The 16,066-nt window shown below is 41.6% G+C and overlaps 1 pseudogene; it reads left to right on the plus strand.

Annotated features, from left to right (window-relative positions):
* Positions 1-287: 287 nt before the first annotated feature.
* On the plus strand, positions 288-1,266 carry LOC121986517 (annotated as a pseudogene).
* The last annotated feature ends 14,800 nt before the right edge of the window (positions 1,267-16,066 follow it).

Consider the following 16,066-nt stretch of genomic DNA (forward strand, 5'->3'; position numbering starts at 1 on the left):
TGGTTATCCATCCAAGGTTATCCACCAAAACCTTGTTTGGTTTTGGTAATTGATGATTCCTAAGTTATGCTACATGCCTGACACATCAGCAAGTTGGGCATATAGCTCGGAATCAGAAAACCCCATAAAACTGGGGTTTTCTTTGATTCCCTGGTTAACCAAAACATTAAGACAATATTATCCTTCGTTATTTACCCTTTGAGACAAAAATAACCTTATAGATTTACCAAATTTCAATCTACCCCTCTAATATAATCAAACCTCTCGAGCGATCTTCTGATCTGGCGATGGGATCGCCATTCCTCCTCCAACCCTCTCGCTCGCTGACGGAAGAAGCTATGGCGGCTGCCGGCCAGTCCCAGGATGACCTGAAGCGCATCGCCGCCCTTCGTGCCGTGGAGCTGGTGCGGTCCGGCATGGTCCTTGGCCTCGGCACCGGCTCCACCGCCGCCCACGCCCTTGACCGCATCGGCGACCTCCTGCGCGGCGGTGACCTCCGTGACATCGTCGGCATCCCCACTTTCGAATGGGCCGCCGGCATCCCCCTCACCAATCTTGCCGCGCACCCGGTGGTCGCCCTGCCCATCGACGGCGCGGACGAGGTCGACCCAGCGCTCAACCTTGTGAAGGGCCGCGGTGGCTCCCTCCTCCAGGAGAAGATGGTGGAGGGCGCCAGCCGCCGCTTCGTCGTCATAGTCGACGACTCCAAGCTCGTTCCGTGCCTCGGAGGCAGCGGCCTCGCCATCCCCGTGGAGGTCATCCCCTTCGGCTAGGCCCTCACTCTCCGCCGACTACAGAACCTCTTCGACGGCACGCCCGGCTTCAACCTCAAGCTCCGTACGGCTTCAATCAACGCCAAAGCTAGCGCCTTTACCGAAAAAGAATCCGAAATTGAGCCATTTGTGACGGATAACAAGAACTAAATCGTGGACCTGTTCTTCGAGGATGGAATCCACGGAGATCTACAGGCCATCAGCGATGACCTCCTGAGGATCACCGGCGTGGTCGAGCATGGAATGTTCCTCGGATTGGCGACGTCCGTGATCGTAGCCAGGAAGGATGGGGTGGTGTTGATGGACAAAGAGGCGAAGTCAAATGGTTTCTGAGAGGCATGTGATCGAGTTCAAAGCTAAATTATGTGTTGTTTCAAACATCATAAAGAAACCAGTTTTGACAGTATGGAAACATCAACTGTCTCCATTAAGCTTCGACTGCTAATTCAGTGATGGATAAACAATCAAGTTTCAGTAGATTTATTTTGGATTACAGCATTACAGATCTCTGTCTTGAACTGTCTTTTCTTTTCTTAGTTTTCTAAGTTGTGTATCAACTATCAAGTTTCAGAGATTGAAATGCAGTGGATAGCTATCAGGAAAATCTCAAAAAATAATAATCTCATTTAATCCTAGTAATATATCTAATCTGTGAAACACTTTCCTGTCTTTTTTACAAGTCCTCTGGTGTTTTCTTTTTCAGTCTTCTTCTGAAGAAGCAGCGTGAATTGGTTCTGGTTGATTTTGCTCGAGATTTTGACAAAGTCAACCCTCAATTCCCAGAGTCTACAATTTCATGAGCCCTTCTTTTTGAGAATAATGCTACGCTGTTCATCTGCAATGAAAAATCTATTCTCATGGAGTCAAATTAAATTATTGGGAGTAATCTGAAATTTAAAAAAAGGAAAATAAATATTCTTTCCAAAATCTCCTTGGTCTAAAAAAAAAGTCAAAAATTCCGCACATCTATTAAGGGAGTGCATTGAAAACTTAGTAAAGACTTGTATTTTTAAAATATATAATAAATTAACAGGAGACCTTTAAATAAAATTTTAAATTTCAATATCAAACCTTACCTTTGAGTATAGGAGTATAAATAATTTCAAAAAATAAAAAAAAATATAAATTTTAAAAATAAAAATTTCTATGTATATTAATAAATAAATAAATAATAATAATAATACTATGTATAGTTGGTTTTGTAATTGAGGGTAATACGGTAAAATATTAAACCAGGGTATTTATTAAAACCTTCAAACAAACAAGTTTTTATTGCATTACCTAGGTTGAACCAAACAACATTTGGTTATGTTTTATTCCCCATAACCTTGGTTATGTGATTACCTGGTAATCACATAACCAAGGTTATACATGATGACTTGAACCAAACGCACCCTAAGTGTTTCTATTTTTTTGCCATGGTTGAGGAGTTACTAGTTCCTTGGTACGCTCTGACTCATTCTTCCTTTAGTACCCATGATCGAATTTAATACGCTCTCAATATGAAATCCCTAAAGAATATCACATCAAGGTCTCGCAACCTGATGCTCATCTTCAACTTCCTCCTGATAACTATGTTACCTTCTTCAAAGACCAATTAGCGGTAGGCTTACATTTCCCTGTTCCTCCATTCTTGTCAGAAATAAGCTAGTATTTCGGTATCCCTTTACAATAATTTGCTCCAAATGCTTTTAGATATCTATGTGAATTATACATGTTATTCCGCCTTTTCAGTATCCCCCCTACTCCTCAAAACTTCTTCATATTTTTCTATCTCAAAAAATCAGAGTCGGGAGTATTCCTTTTTTTAGTCCCGTCCTAAGATAATGTTCTTCACAGACATGCCTTCTTCCAACAAGGGTTGGAAATCATGCTTCTTCTTTATAAAATTTCCTAGACCTGTTACATGGTCTACCGCATGACAATCTTCTTTCCCTCCTCTTCTTCATGTAAAAGCACTTCATCAACAGTCGACCTTCTCTAATTATTACAATAGATTACTTAGTCACCGCTTTTACATCCATAAATGACTATGTAATGATCTTCTATACCTTTTTGCCTGAGCCCTGTTAAAAAAAGATTGCAATGTTCCTTTGGTAAGTCTTTACACTTCAGCCATCACTCTTTTACTAACTAAAATACTCTTTTTATTTATTGTAGTGGATGCTGTATTTAGAGCTTTGGTTGACACGAAAATCTGCCTAGAAGAGGAGGCGTTACTGGCCAAGGAACGGGAGCTCAATGTAGAGCTTAACACCGCATCAACTCAAGCTTCTGATGCTCCTTTGCCTGAACTCTCTACCCAACCTACGCTCGCTTCTAGTTCTTACACCACCTCTAAGGAGACATCCACAAGTTTACCTCCTCTGCCGGAGGACGCCCCTTTGGAGCTACCAGAATAGGCATCGAAAACTACTCCTACCAGAAAATGCCCTGGGCGGAGGTTAACCTTAGCACCCCTCCCCAAGAAAAGGGTTATCTCTGTTCTTGAGGATATACCTGTAGGAGATATTCAACCCACTTCTCCTGAACCTACCCTATCTTCCTTATACCCTATGCTCGCTTCCCCACTTATTCAACCACCAGAAGATCCTCCCATTCAAAGTGTCAGTTTGGATCTTGAGTTCATGATGACCTTCCTAGAACCAATTCCTTTACCTAACCAAGGAACTCAGGGTCCTCCTATTCTTCTCTTCTCTCCTCCTTCACTTCACAGTTCTTTATCATCCTCCCCCACATCTTCTTCCACCCTTCCAATATTATTGGAGGGTTCTTTGACCACCGTTTGGGCAGAGGCCTACCAACAACTTGAAAAAGTCACCTCTGCTGAGTTGGATGATAAGTTTTCTTTCGAGGAAACTAAGGTAACATGCCCTTCGTCCCTTTATTTTTTCATTAATGCATTCTAACAATAACTTTCCTTTCTACAGTGGTGGGTCATTAATATGAGTGTGGACTGCCAATTATATGATTTGTCTCAAGAAAACAACACATTGAGGCAGCAAACCCTTGGAGCGTCCTCTTCTCATGCCTCTAGAGAATTAGTGGAGTTATCCAACCAGTTACAAGAGACCCGCAAACTTCTTGAGACAGAATCTAAAAACCTGAGTAAATGGAAAGCTTCTGTAGAGAAATTTGAGTCTCAAGTTAAATCAGACGCTAATCTTCACTCTGAATTATCATCCAAGCTAGATAAATATATCACCGAGAATGCTCAATTGTCCTCTCAGTTGCATGCACTAAAGGATGCTCATGCTTTAGAATTGGCTGCTAAAGACTCTGATTTGCGATATAAGGACTCTAAGATAAACCTTCTACATTCATCCTTAACCATAGCTCAAGCGAATATTTCCTCCAAACAGTTTGAATTGAAAGCCTCTCAGGATGCTCTGGCGGATTATCAGGCGGGTGAAGATGAATGATTTGAAAAGAGGAAAAGAATACTTTTAGCATCTCCTGAATTTAATGCTCCTATTGTTGCTTCGATTGGCAAAGATTTCACTCATGGGGCTGAGGGGGGGGGGATATAAAGCAACTAAAAGAAAAAGGACATATAATTTCTGATCCTCCAGCCAATTTCCTTGATCGTTGAAAATTGCTTGATATCATGGCCCCTGATTTATTTCCCAAGCTGATCTAGCTTTTGTTCTAGTTTTCAACATGCATTTGTAATGTAGAACAATTCTAAATATTAATCTTTTCTTATGGTGTTTTACCTATTCGCATAATTTTTTTTATCCTTATTTGCTGAGTATTCAGAGATTTGCATGACGTTATGTTAATTGTAGTTGATTTGGTTTCATTACTGAAGGGTTGAGTTATTATTTTTAATCAGAATTGGTATGTTTTAACATTCACTCGGATTTGTTTTATTGCCTTTAGGGTTATCATTTATCAATCTTCCTATAAGCAGATTATCCTTATTTTAATCTATACATTATTCCTTGATAATAATTTTTTGTTAGACTTTTATTGGTCGGGCAAGTTTACTTCTGTATTTAATTTCCATTGAACTTAATACTCAACCGACCTTTAATGACCGGTCAAGTTTAGATATATATGTACATATATCCTTAACTAACCTTTGGACTCGATCAACTAATAATCTTAAGACCCGATCAGTTGATACTGTCCCACCAAGTTTATACACACATATGCATATTTTGAACTAGCCTTAAGATTCGATCGATCGGTAATGGTTGACTGAGTTTATAATACAAGAAGCATATAATTTTTATTTTATGTAAATATTTAGTCTTTCTCAGGATCTTGAAACTTTTAAGTTTAACCTTGGTATTGGCTTTAAAATCTTGGGAACATAATCATTCGTATTGGTTATTAATACCATTTTCCTATTGGTGACATGTGTACCCATGACGTCTGGAATGTACCTATTTCATTATGTCCACCACCTTATCAATCCATCCAACGGCTCCTCTTTGACCCCGCTTTTTCCCTTACTTTGATCTAATGTTCCTTCTTAAAACACCATTTTCGATACCTTGCTAAGGTTTTTAAAGAGGAAAAAGAGGAAACTCTCTAACACTTCATCTTCTTCCTCTAGTGTGCATATTTCTTATTCTTCGCCTTCCACTAGTTGTTCTTCTTGTTCCCACTAATCCTTCAATGTCGACCCCCGATGAGTGGTACACTCAATGCTCCTCTAGATTTATAGTACAAGAGGTCTATGAGCTTCAATGGAACTATGGCTTTCCTCCGTACCTAGCCACCCCTACTTCCAAGGATCGTCCTCATCTTCCTTCTCCAGCGAGTGTAGCCATCTTCTGGGAACATGCCCTATGTGATTTCAAGTTTCCTATTCATCCCTTTTTTGTTGATGTTAATAGGTATTTTGACCTTCCCCTGAATCAACTCATCCCCCAATCATTCTCTATTATGGTTGGTTTTATTGTCGTTTCTCGTTTACTTGATTTTCCTTTATCTCCCCGACTATTCCACCATTTTTTCATTCCTCATCAAGTGGAAGATAGTGTTTTTAAGTTTCAATCATGCCCTAAAACCACTCTGTTCCATAAAATTCCCTCTCAAGGAGAATGGTGGGACAATTCTTTTTTTATGCATCTTCCTTCTCTCCCACCATATCCATAACCTAGCATCGAAACCTTTCTCCCATTCCCCAATTAGGCAATATTTCTGAAGATCCCGCTCTTCGCTCTTCCATGGGAAAATTAAAAGGAGTAAAGTTCAACCTACCTACCTTAATCGCCGAATGCTTATTGTTTATCTTTGGTCTTAGTCCAGTCGACATAGCTTTGGATGTTCCTTTTGGTAAGATTATTCTCCTTATGTATGCTTTTGATCATTTTCATATTATTTTTAACATGAATTTCTCTCTTTTCTAGCTGATGCTATCCTTCCTGCTTTCATATACAAGAATACTTGACTAACAAGGGCAATCTTGACTAGAATGGGGGAAGACTTACTAAGGGATCGTCGTCTTAATCACCCTTCCTCTTCTCTTGATTTATTATCTCCATCTGAGCAACCTCAGGAATCATCAAGCTCATCAGATCAGGAAGGTCCCTTCGTTGTGAAACGTAAAAAACCTCGTGCCTCCTCCCCATGTCCACTTGCTTCCACCATAACTACTTTTGAACAGATTCTTATTACTTCTTCCGAAATATCCTACACTAAAGGTAAGGAACTTGCCCCTTCTACACATACTCGTTCCAATTCTACACTAAGTATGATGAGGTCAGGGCTTCTCATTCCTATGTCTCTTGCTATTCCACCAGTTGTTCCTTCGATCGAGGAAGCACCAATTGTTCTTGTGGCTCCATTACCCCTTCTTCTTCTACCAAGCCCCGTGCCAAAAGAACTCCTTGCAGGAGGTTAATTACCTCCGGGCCTATTAGAACACCTACTGAACAAGATCCTTCATTAGCTAGCCTTTCATCTCCTGATCCATCTCCACAGGCTTCTGAACTTCCTCCTTCTTCTTATTCACCATTTATAGCTTCCACCAGTTTCTCTGCCCTCTTCAAACAATCTCATGGGCTATCATCCTAGCTTGGTCCGATTTCTACCCCTGTCTCATATGGGCTATCCAACTGAAGGGGTCATTAGGTGAATCCTAGTTACAATCACAGGCACATATGAAAAGAAGCACCGTATCTGAATGTGCCGATGATCATAGTCGTCAAGTTACTGCGATAAGTCTCCAACCAAACTTCCTTAGTTTGTAACTACAAAATGTAACCATATTGTTATTCTATTCAACTCTATACTTCAATCCTACATTTGGGTAAGCTAGTTGCAGATTTAGAAAGGACTAATCAAGCTTTAAAAGACAAAGAGGAGGAATTACAAGCTACTTCCAACCTCCCTAATAATGAACTCATTCAACTATGTGGCAAAGTGAATTCACAGACTGAGCTCAACGCTAGCATAGAAAAAGCCTTACAAGATTGTCGCCAGTTGCTACAATCGCAAGATGAAGAAAAGAGAAGCTTAGAACTACAATTACAAGGGCTTAATTCTCATCTTAATGTTGAAAAGACCTTAAAGGATAAAGCTCTCTCAGGCGTTGAACATAAAACTACTCTTTTAGACCAGCTACAATCATCATATAACTCGAGGTCTCCTGAGCTAGCCTTAGAATTAGCTTCTAAAGATTTTACCTTATTTCAGCAATAGGAAAGATTACGAGCCCAAGACTTGCAGATAAGCTCGCTTTTGAAAAAACTAGAGGATGCTAAGGTAGAAAAAGCTACCTTACAAGGAGAGAAGGATAACCTACAATCTAAATTTCAGACATATAAGGCAAGTGAAGAAGTGCGCTGGCAGAGCAAACGCATATCCTATTTAGATTCTCCTGGGTTTGGTGAAGAATATACTCCGTACATTGTAGGAACCCTTACCTATTCTGTTGAAGGGGAAATTCAACAATTACGAGGAGGGGGTTACCTGTTAAGAGAACCTCCTCCCTTGTTCGTAGATCACCGATGACTTAACCAGGAGCTTCCAAAAGACTTTCTAAGTAAATTTGAGTGAACTTGGGATCTTGTATCTATACTTTCTTATCATTTCATCACTACTGTATACTACTTGTTGTTTATCAAATGTTAATGAAAATTTACAATTACCTGTCTTTCTTTGTGTAGCTTCTTCTAACTTTAGAACCACCCAAGTATTTATATAGATTAACTCCTACAATATATTCACCACATATACCTTGCAGAAAAATCTCATAGAGAAATTATAATCAAAAGAAGTAGACCTCATAATCATCTCTTGAGTGATAGATAATGTTGAATGAATTTTTCCTGATGATCTTCGAGTTTTTATGATGGGCTAAATGCCTTGCTTGTAAAGAATCCCTGACTCGTCTAGTAGGCTGGTCGGGCATATATTCCCGAATAAGATAACTTATAAGTGATATACCGATCGGCCTTATATCATTGAACGAAGTGAGATAAAGTTAATATTCATAATCCATATACTTTGATTAACTTGCTGAGAGTTTAAAGTCTCTGGTTCCCCTAAAGGAAGCTTGTCCAATCACTCCTTAAGGTCCCCGATCGATTATATGATAGTTTAAAGTCTTTGGTTCCCCTTAAGGAAGCCTATCCAATCACTCTTTAAGGTCCCCGATCGACTGTATGATGGTTCTCGAACAAGATAACTTATAAGTGATAGGTCGGTCGGGCGTATATTCCCGAACAGGATAACTTATAAGTGATAGACCGATTGACTTTATGTCACTGAACAAAGTGAGATAAAGATAATATTCATAATCCATATACTTTGATTAACTTGCTGTGAGTTTAAAGTTTCCAGTTCCCCTTAAGGAAGCCTGTCCAGTCACTCCTTAAGGTCTCTGATCAATTGTATGATGGTTTAAAGTCTCTGCTTCCCCTTAAGGAAGCCTGTTCGGTCACTCCTTAAGGTCCCTGATCGACTAGATGGAGATTTAAAGTCTCCGGTTCCCCTTAAGGAAGTCTGTCTAGTCACTCCTTAAGGTCCCCGATCGACTAGATGGAGGTTTAAAGTCTCCGGTTCCCCTTAAGGAAGCTTGCCCGGTCACTCCTTAATGTCCCCGATCGACTAGATGGAGGTTTAAAACCTCTGATGCCCCTTAAGGAAGTCTGTCTCATCACTCCTTAAGGTTCCCGATCGACTGAATGATGGTTTAAAGTCTCCAGTTCCTCTTAAGGAAGCCTATCCCGTCACTCCTTAAGGTTCTCGATCGACTGGATGATGGTTTAAAGTCTCCGGTTCCCCTTAAGGATGTAACGACCCGGCCCCTCGGCCCCTTGGGTTGCCCAACTGGCAGCCCATTTGGCGGTCCCTTGGGCGGCCCAACTGGCGGCCCGACTGGCGACCCCTTATGTCGTCGACCGATGACCCTTGACCGTGTCATTACTCATTAGGTCTTTCCACCCCTGACCAGTGGATTTTTGCCTTCCCCAGGATTCGAGCTCTAGACCTCCAGGCTAAGTACTAGAGTTTATGAATCCTGGTAGCTAAGTGAGCAGCGTTCACTTGGCTACCAGGATTCATAAACTCTAGTACTTAGCCTGGAGGTCTAGAGCTCGAATCCTGGGGAAGGCAAAAATCCACTGGTCAGGGGTGGAAAGACCTAATGAGTAATGGCACGGCCAAGGGTCGTCGGTCGACGACATAAGGGGTCGCCAGTCGGACCGCCAGTTGGGCCACCAGTTGGGCCGCCCAAGGGGCCGAGGGGCCGGGTCGTTACAATAAAAAGGCGCCTTTTTTATTGTAATGACCCGACCCCTCGGCCCCTTGGGCGGCCCAACTGGCGGCCCATTTGGCGGTCCCTTGGGCGGCCTAACTGGCGACCCCTTATGTCGTCGACCGACGACCCTCGGCCGTGCCGTTACTCACTAGGTCTTCCCACCCCTGGTCAGTGAATTTTTGCCTTCCCGAGGATTCGAACTCTAGACCTCCAGGTTAAGTACTAGAGTTTATGAATCTTGGTAGCCAAGTGAGCGCCAATAAATTATCACGCCCCGGGGGAGTCCCTGTCCGAAGAAATTTCGGCAGCATCTCCTCTGTACGACTGACAATCTGAAACTTTATACATTGCCTCCAGGGCCACATATACATCGGCCAACACGGCTGGAACAATAATAATAATAAGATACAACACATAGACATCCACACAGTTTAATAGTTAACAAACTAGAACAGTAATAAGAAGACTCAAAAATAACCCTACTCAACTACACTCATAAAACTTAAATTCGATGATAAAATCAACTCATCTCTTCTGCCGTCTAGGCAGGCATGTAGTAAAACATATCCAAACCAGATCCATCGACAAATAAAAATCCATACAAGATCCAAAGTATCAAAACAGAACAAGTCTAAACATAGTCTAATAAAGAAAAACCAAAAGACCAACAAACGTCCTCGTGGACAGCAGGGGACTAGCGACTAGAACTTCTCCGTACAGCCTCAACCTGAAATGGTAATATCAACGGGGTGAGTCAACTCCTCAGCAGGTAATATTGACATGCATAGTAAGAAAATAACTGTAATGACCCGCCTCCTACTGACTAGGCTGTGAGGCCGATCGTTACGTTATGCTGTGCTAAATTACTATTGCGAAAAATCTGGATTGATTAAAATTTTGCTAAACTGATTACTGGGAAATCTGAACTTAATATTCTAGGTGTACCTAGGAGTTGTACACATGCTAGGGAAGATAATCTATGCCTCTCGGATGTCCTGCTAGCTGTAATCAGGCATTTCAATCGATCCATGGATCAATTGGGCTGTCGGATCGATCTCGTGATCGATCCAGCTTGATACTGGCACGGAAGAAGGACTCTGGATCGGTCGGCTGACCGATCCGTGGCACGGAGCATATCAATCTGAACTCAATTGCTTCTGTATGCGTCTGGATCGGTCTACCGACCGATCCAGGAGCACACTGATCGGTCGGTAGACCGATCCAGTGGCTCACTGATCGGTCGGCTGACCGATCAGTGAGCTTCTGTGCTCTCTGCTCGTATCTAGATCGGTCGGCTGACTGATCCATAAACTCTCTGTTCGCACACTGATCGGTCAGCTGACCGATCCAGTGGCTCACCCCACTTCCGATCGGTCTGTAGACCGATCTGGGTCTCTGATTTCGAATCAGAGCCCCTGATTTCAGCACTTGTTCATGCCAAAATCTCACATTTCACTTATACAATCCATAGAATATATTCTAATGACATAAAGCTAGCATTCTAAACTGGATATAAAGCATGGTTTACTAGTTCGTAGCATTTAACAATTAAAAGTGCATGACAATAGAAATACTAAAGGTTTAATTGTTTAAGCTTGCTAGATCCCCTAAGGATCTTTTATTCCAAGTTCCTGCCACACACACCATCTCTGCATTGAACTCCAGCTTCCTCTGCTAATCCATTTTCCCTTTACCTTTATCTGTAGTATAAGGAAAAAGTATCTGTAAGCTTAAGGCTTAGTAAGAAACCATCTACCTCACTAAAACATGCAACGATGCAAACATGTTTTAAAGAATGCTATTTAAAAACATGAACTGAGTTTGTTAAAGCATGGCATACTGAAATCACATGGCATAAACACTGAAACATAGCATGCATAATAAATCTAAGCATGGAGCTAACTCATAGTATCAACTAGGAGAACTAACTGAAACTGTAACTGAAACTGAGCTAAAACTGAGCTAGTGCTGAACTTAAACTATAATCACATAATTAGGTTATGAATTTGAAAGCTATTATCATAATAAGTGAAAATACATAATCGTGTTGCTAATGGGCCCGGCAACTGTACTTGCTGTGCGCGCATCCCTAACTAGACCCGGGTTTGCAAGTCCCGCATTTAGTAGGGTTTACTAGGTTATCTAAACCTAGGGACCGACTATGGGAGCCCAACCCAATGGATATCTAATCCAGTATAGTGCCACTGAAAAATAAAATACAGAATATAGCTACTAATTTCTTATTTTGCTGTTTCTAAGTTATCTGAACCTAGAGCTAGGTTATCTAAACCTAGAGGCGACTGTGGGAGCCTACCCATTGGACCGTAGTCCCATGTAAGCTGAAACTAGACTAATATACTGATTTAAATGCTACTAATGCATTTAACTGAGCTGTTAAAAATATCTGAGGTAGTATTTAGCTACACTAATCATTTTGTCGAACACTTGGTGTGCTTCAACTCTCCCCTCTAATAGGGAGACCACTTCTAGGCACCCGACAATATCTAGAGCCTCCAACTGAAGGAGAACAACGTGTCTGGCCCATCTAGAGGTGCTCAACTAGATTCCTAATCTGTGAGGAGGGTTTAAACACACCCTAAGTGCCGAAAAATTTGCGTATAGCTAAACTAAAGGCATGCAATCAAACGAAAGCTACTTATACTGCAGGTGAGGGGTTTCTTACCTCGTACGCTAATTTCCTTACAATTCTATTCGCTAGAATTCCGGTGGAGACGACCCCTTCGACAATCTTCTCGCGTCTATGCGTTCCTCTCGCGAAGAAGAGCGTCCTTGTGCCGGAGTTGTCGCCGGAAGATGACCTTGGGGCCCTAGGGAGGGAACCCTAGGGTTGGTTTGTGGTTGGCGCCGAGAGAAGGAGGAGGAGAAGGGATCGGCGGAATTAGGGTGAGGGAGGAGAAAAGTCACGTTAACCAAAAATATAACTCTTCACCTAATTATTTCCTATTTATATTAAGTGATAATTCCGGCCCAACTCCAACTTAAATATATATGTTTCCCTTTCTTTTCAGCACGGCCCTGCTGGGTTCAACTGGTTACTAAAATTATCCGTAAACCATAGGTCTCGGGTTCAATTCCAGCTTAGACCGTTTTCGTTTTCTATTTATTTTTGCTACTTCCGCTAATCTAAAAATTCCATAAAAATATCCTAAAATTCCATAAAAATCATAGAATGTTTCTAAAATAGTTTTGAGAATTTTCAGGCGTTACAATAATAACTAGCAGTAATCATGCGTACAGTCTCCTGATATAAGAAAGATAAAAATGCAACTGAGTAAACAGGAGAAAAACTGTACTAACCAGGATCTGGGAGTAAGTATAACAAGATCGTCAGACCGAGAGTGTCATAATCCTGTATACATGTCAATCATATGCATCCATCCAAATGTAGTAAATAAATGCAGTAAACACAAGCAATAAATGCATCATGCATATGATGCCAATGACATATCCTGGTCACCCCTACTGCCAGTCAGCCATCTCACACACGATGGTGAGTCCGAGTGGGTAGGGTTGTGACAACCGTGCACTCTGTCATCACTTCTCCTGATGAGTGACCGAGTGGACGGGATGCTGTCGGAGTACACCTATCCTCCTACCCCAAATCATAAGTGGGGGAGTACAATGCTCTCATCTCCCGGTACACGATGATGGGGAGGGATCCCGGCGTGCTACCACGCTGCAGTCACTCTACCCATGAGCGTCCCAACGGAGCACCACCAAACAAAACTGACGTGCTACCACGCTGCGTCGCGCTACCCATGAGCGGATCAGCGGAGTACCGATAGAGATGAAATTGGCGATGTGCTCAACAATAATGGAGCAGACTATCGCGCAGCATGCAATCATGCGAATGGTGCATGACACTAAGCATGGCAAAATCTTGAACAGTATAGCAATATCCATATATATATAAAATGTCTACCATAGGACAATGAACCAAATCAAAGGTACACAGATCAGATAAGATATAAAAACCTAGATCTTGAATATAATAAACGCATGGTTGTGTCACTACCCTTATAAGCATGTATAATCAGGTAGGTACTAACATGAAGTGCATAACAAATAAATAAAACAAGCATGTAACAGATCGGGTAGTGACCAACCGAAGTAGATAAGGATCATAATCATTATTATTTGTTAAAAACACTACTATGCATATCAAATGACATAAAGTCAAAGTACTCGCCTCCAATAGAAAGGATCGATCCGGTTCGAATCTGACGTCGAGATACTTGTCTTGCGTCAAAGTCCTGTGTCACCAATAAATAAATATTTTATTTAGCTACACTCCTATAAATAGATAAATAAAAATCTCTTACACTAAATTAGGGCAAAACTCTAATCAACAATAACATCATCCTAATCAACAATCCAACTCATACCAAATTCAACCCAACTTCGATCGTGGTATTGCTGTCGAGGAATAAATGGCTATCCGGAGGTAGCTCTTGCCGAAGATCTATGGATGATGCTACTGTGAAGTTACTACAAACAACCCCAGTTAGCACCAACAATTCTTACTAGAATTAAGCCCCAAAACACTACAACCTTACCTAAATCCGAAGCCTCAGCAGGTGTTCCACCGTTGGACAACTTGCTGCTAAACGAAGTAATTAGTTCTAGGAGAAATTGTTGCCAAAACTCGCCACTAGATCCCAGTGAACCGGCTTAGCTCACAGGGAAGAAACTGCTGCTGGGGTGGAGAGACGGTAGTAGCGTAGGGAAACTCGGGAACGCTGAGGTCGGCTGGTGGGAGGGACTCGGCTGCCGACGAGAAGGAGGCGTCGGCTGGAGAACTAGTGTAGAGGAACGGAGACCCTCGGTTGGCTCTCGTCGGCCGACGAAGATAGCGTCGACAGAAGAGAGGAGAAGGGAGTCTTCGGCGTCGGCGGTGGTGGAGACAGCTAGGGCACGGGTAATTGATAAGCTATGAATTGACATATTAATTTTGGATTAGTATTTGGTGTTCTTTTTATATTTGCACATGTTTAATTCCAATTTTGATCATATTTCCCCAAATAAGGTTTTTATGAGCTTTATGATGTTTTTCCATCTTATGCATGATTTATTCCTCATTTTGTGAATTTGGTCTTGTAGGGTACAAATGGACTCATGATTCAAGTGGAGGCTTGGTTCACTCAACCAAATGGAGTAGTGCAAGACCACCTTTGGGCTCAATTAAACCTGGATTCCAATGGATTTCAAGGAGCTTAAACCCAAGCTAGATCACACATGAGCCTTACACTAACTTAGGGTTTAATTAGCCAAAACCCTAGGTATATAAGGGAAATTTTGGCACGGTGAACAGTGAGCTCGCGCTACTGTTCATCGTGCCAGTTTCTTGACGGCACAGACGCGGCTCCCTCCCTTCATCCAGATCCGAGATTCAGCTAGTCCTCATCGGCGTGGTGTTCCTGAGCTGTCGGCGATCAGATTCTGACCATCAGGCGTCGTCGGCGAGTTGATTTTTCAGCCGCAGCACTGTAGCAGAGAGTCGTGATTTTTCATCCCTCGTCGGCTGCGGTCCTTCGATTTGGGTTCCGTTCATCCACAGAGTCTAAGGCGGTGTTCCTCCGGAGGCTCTGGTCCAATCCCGACACCAAACCATCAATCGTAGCTTCCATTTCAGCCTCGCGATTCCTTTTCCAGGCGACGCTGCAGAGTTTCAGCTCGTTGACGATTTCTGTGAGCACTCGAGTAAATCTGAGTTTAGCCAGTAGCTGGGAGACTCCATTCTGATACCGTTGGAGTGTTCTCTGTGGTTCTTTGTGCGGTGGCAAGGAGAAGACAAGTTTGGTCCGAGATTTGTGTGTAGGGATGTTAAGCTTTACTGCAGTTTGTTTCTTAGCTTAGGTTTTCTTGTTTCTGCACTTTTGTTTCTGAATCTGATAGTTTATAGATTAGATTTATTTGCAGTTTCAATTGCTAAACGAATCTGTTCTTGCTTGTGTTCTGTTTCTGTATTCTTTTCTTCCTAGTTCTGATTTCGGGTTCTGTTTAGCACAACAAGTTCTGCTGTGTTTTTGTTTAAGCTGTTCATTAGTTTATAAGTAAGTTTCATAAATGAATAATTAGTGTCTAGTGTGACTAGTTAGATGTGTGACAAATTTTCATTGAGTTCTGTTTGGCAATGTACAGAGTTGAAATTATGCATTTTGGTTGGCAGTAGCTAAGTGGATTTAGTCTCGAATTTCCTTTTTGGTATTCTAAGATTAATTCTCTAGTTTTGTTTAAGATGAATCCAGAATGTGCAGGTTTCAATTATTTCAGCTAGTGTGAATTCATAAAGTGAAGTGTGGTTTAAGTGTTTGATTTCTTGTTGGATTGAAAGTTATTTCTGCAGTAGGTAATTACTTTGTTAGTACGTTTAATTTTGTTCTCACTTTACATTTTAATACTAAAACCCCAATTCATAAATTGAAAACCCAAAAAGATGAGTTTCTAATCCGAAACAACATGATGCTAGCATAATCCTCGGAAAATTCGACTCGGGCCTTATACTAAAACATTGCTTGTGTAGTTGTGGATTTTCGATCTTAACATTAATTTG

Source organism: Zingiber officinale, chromosome 5B, assembly GCF_018446385.1.
Source record: "Zingiber officinale cultivar Zhangliang chromosome 5B, Zo_v1.1, whole genome shotgun sequence".
Classification (NCBI taxonomy): Eukaryota; Viridiplantae; Streptophyta; class Magnoliopsida; order Zingiberales; family Zingiberaceae; genus Zingiber; species Zingiber officinale.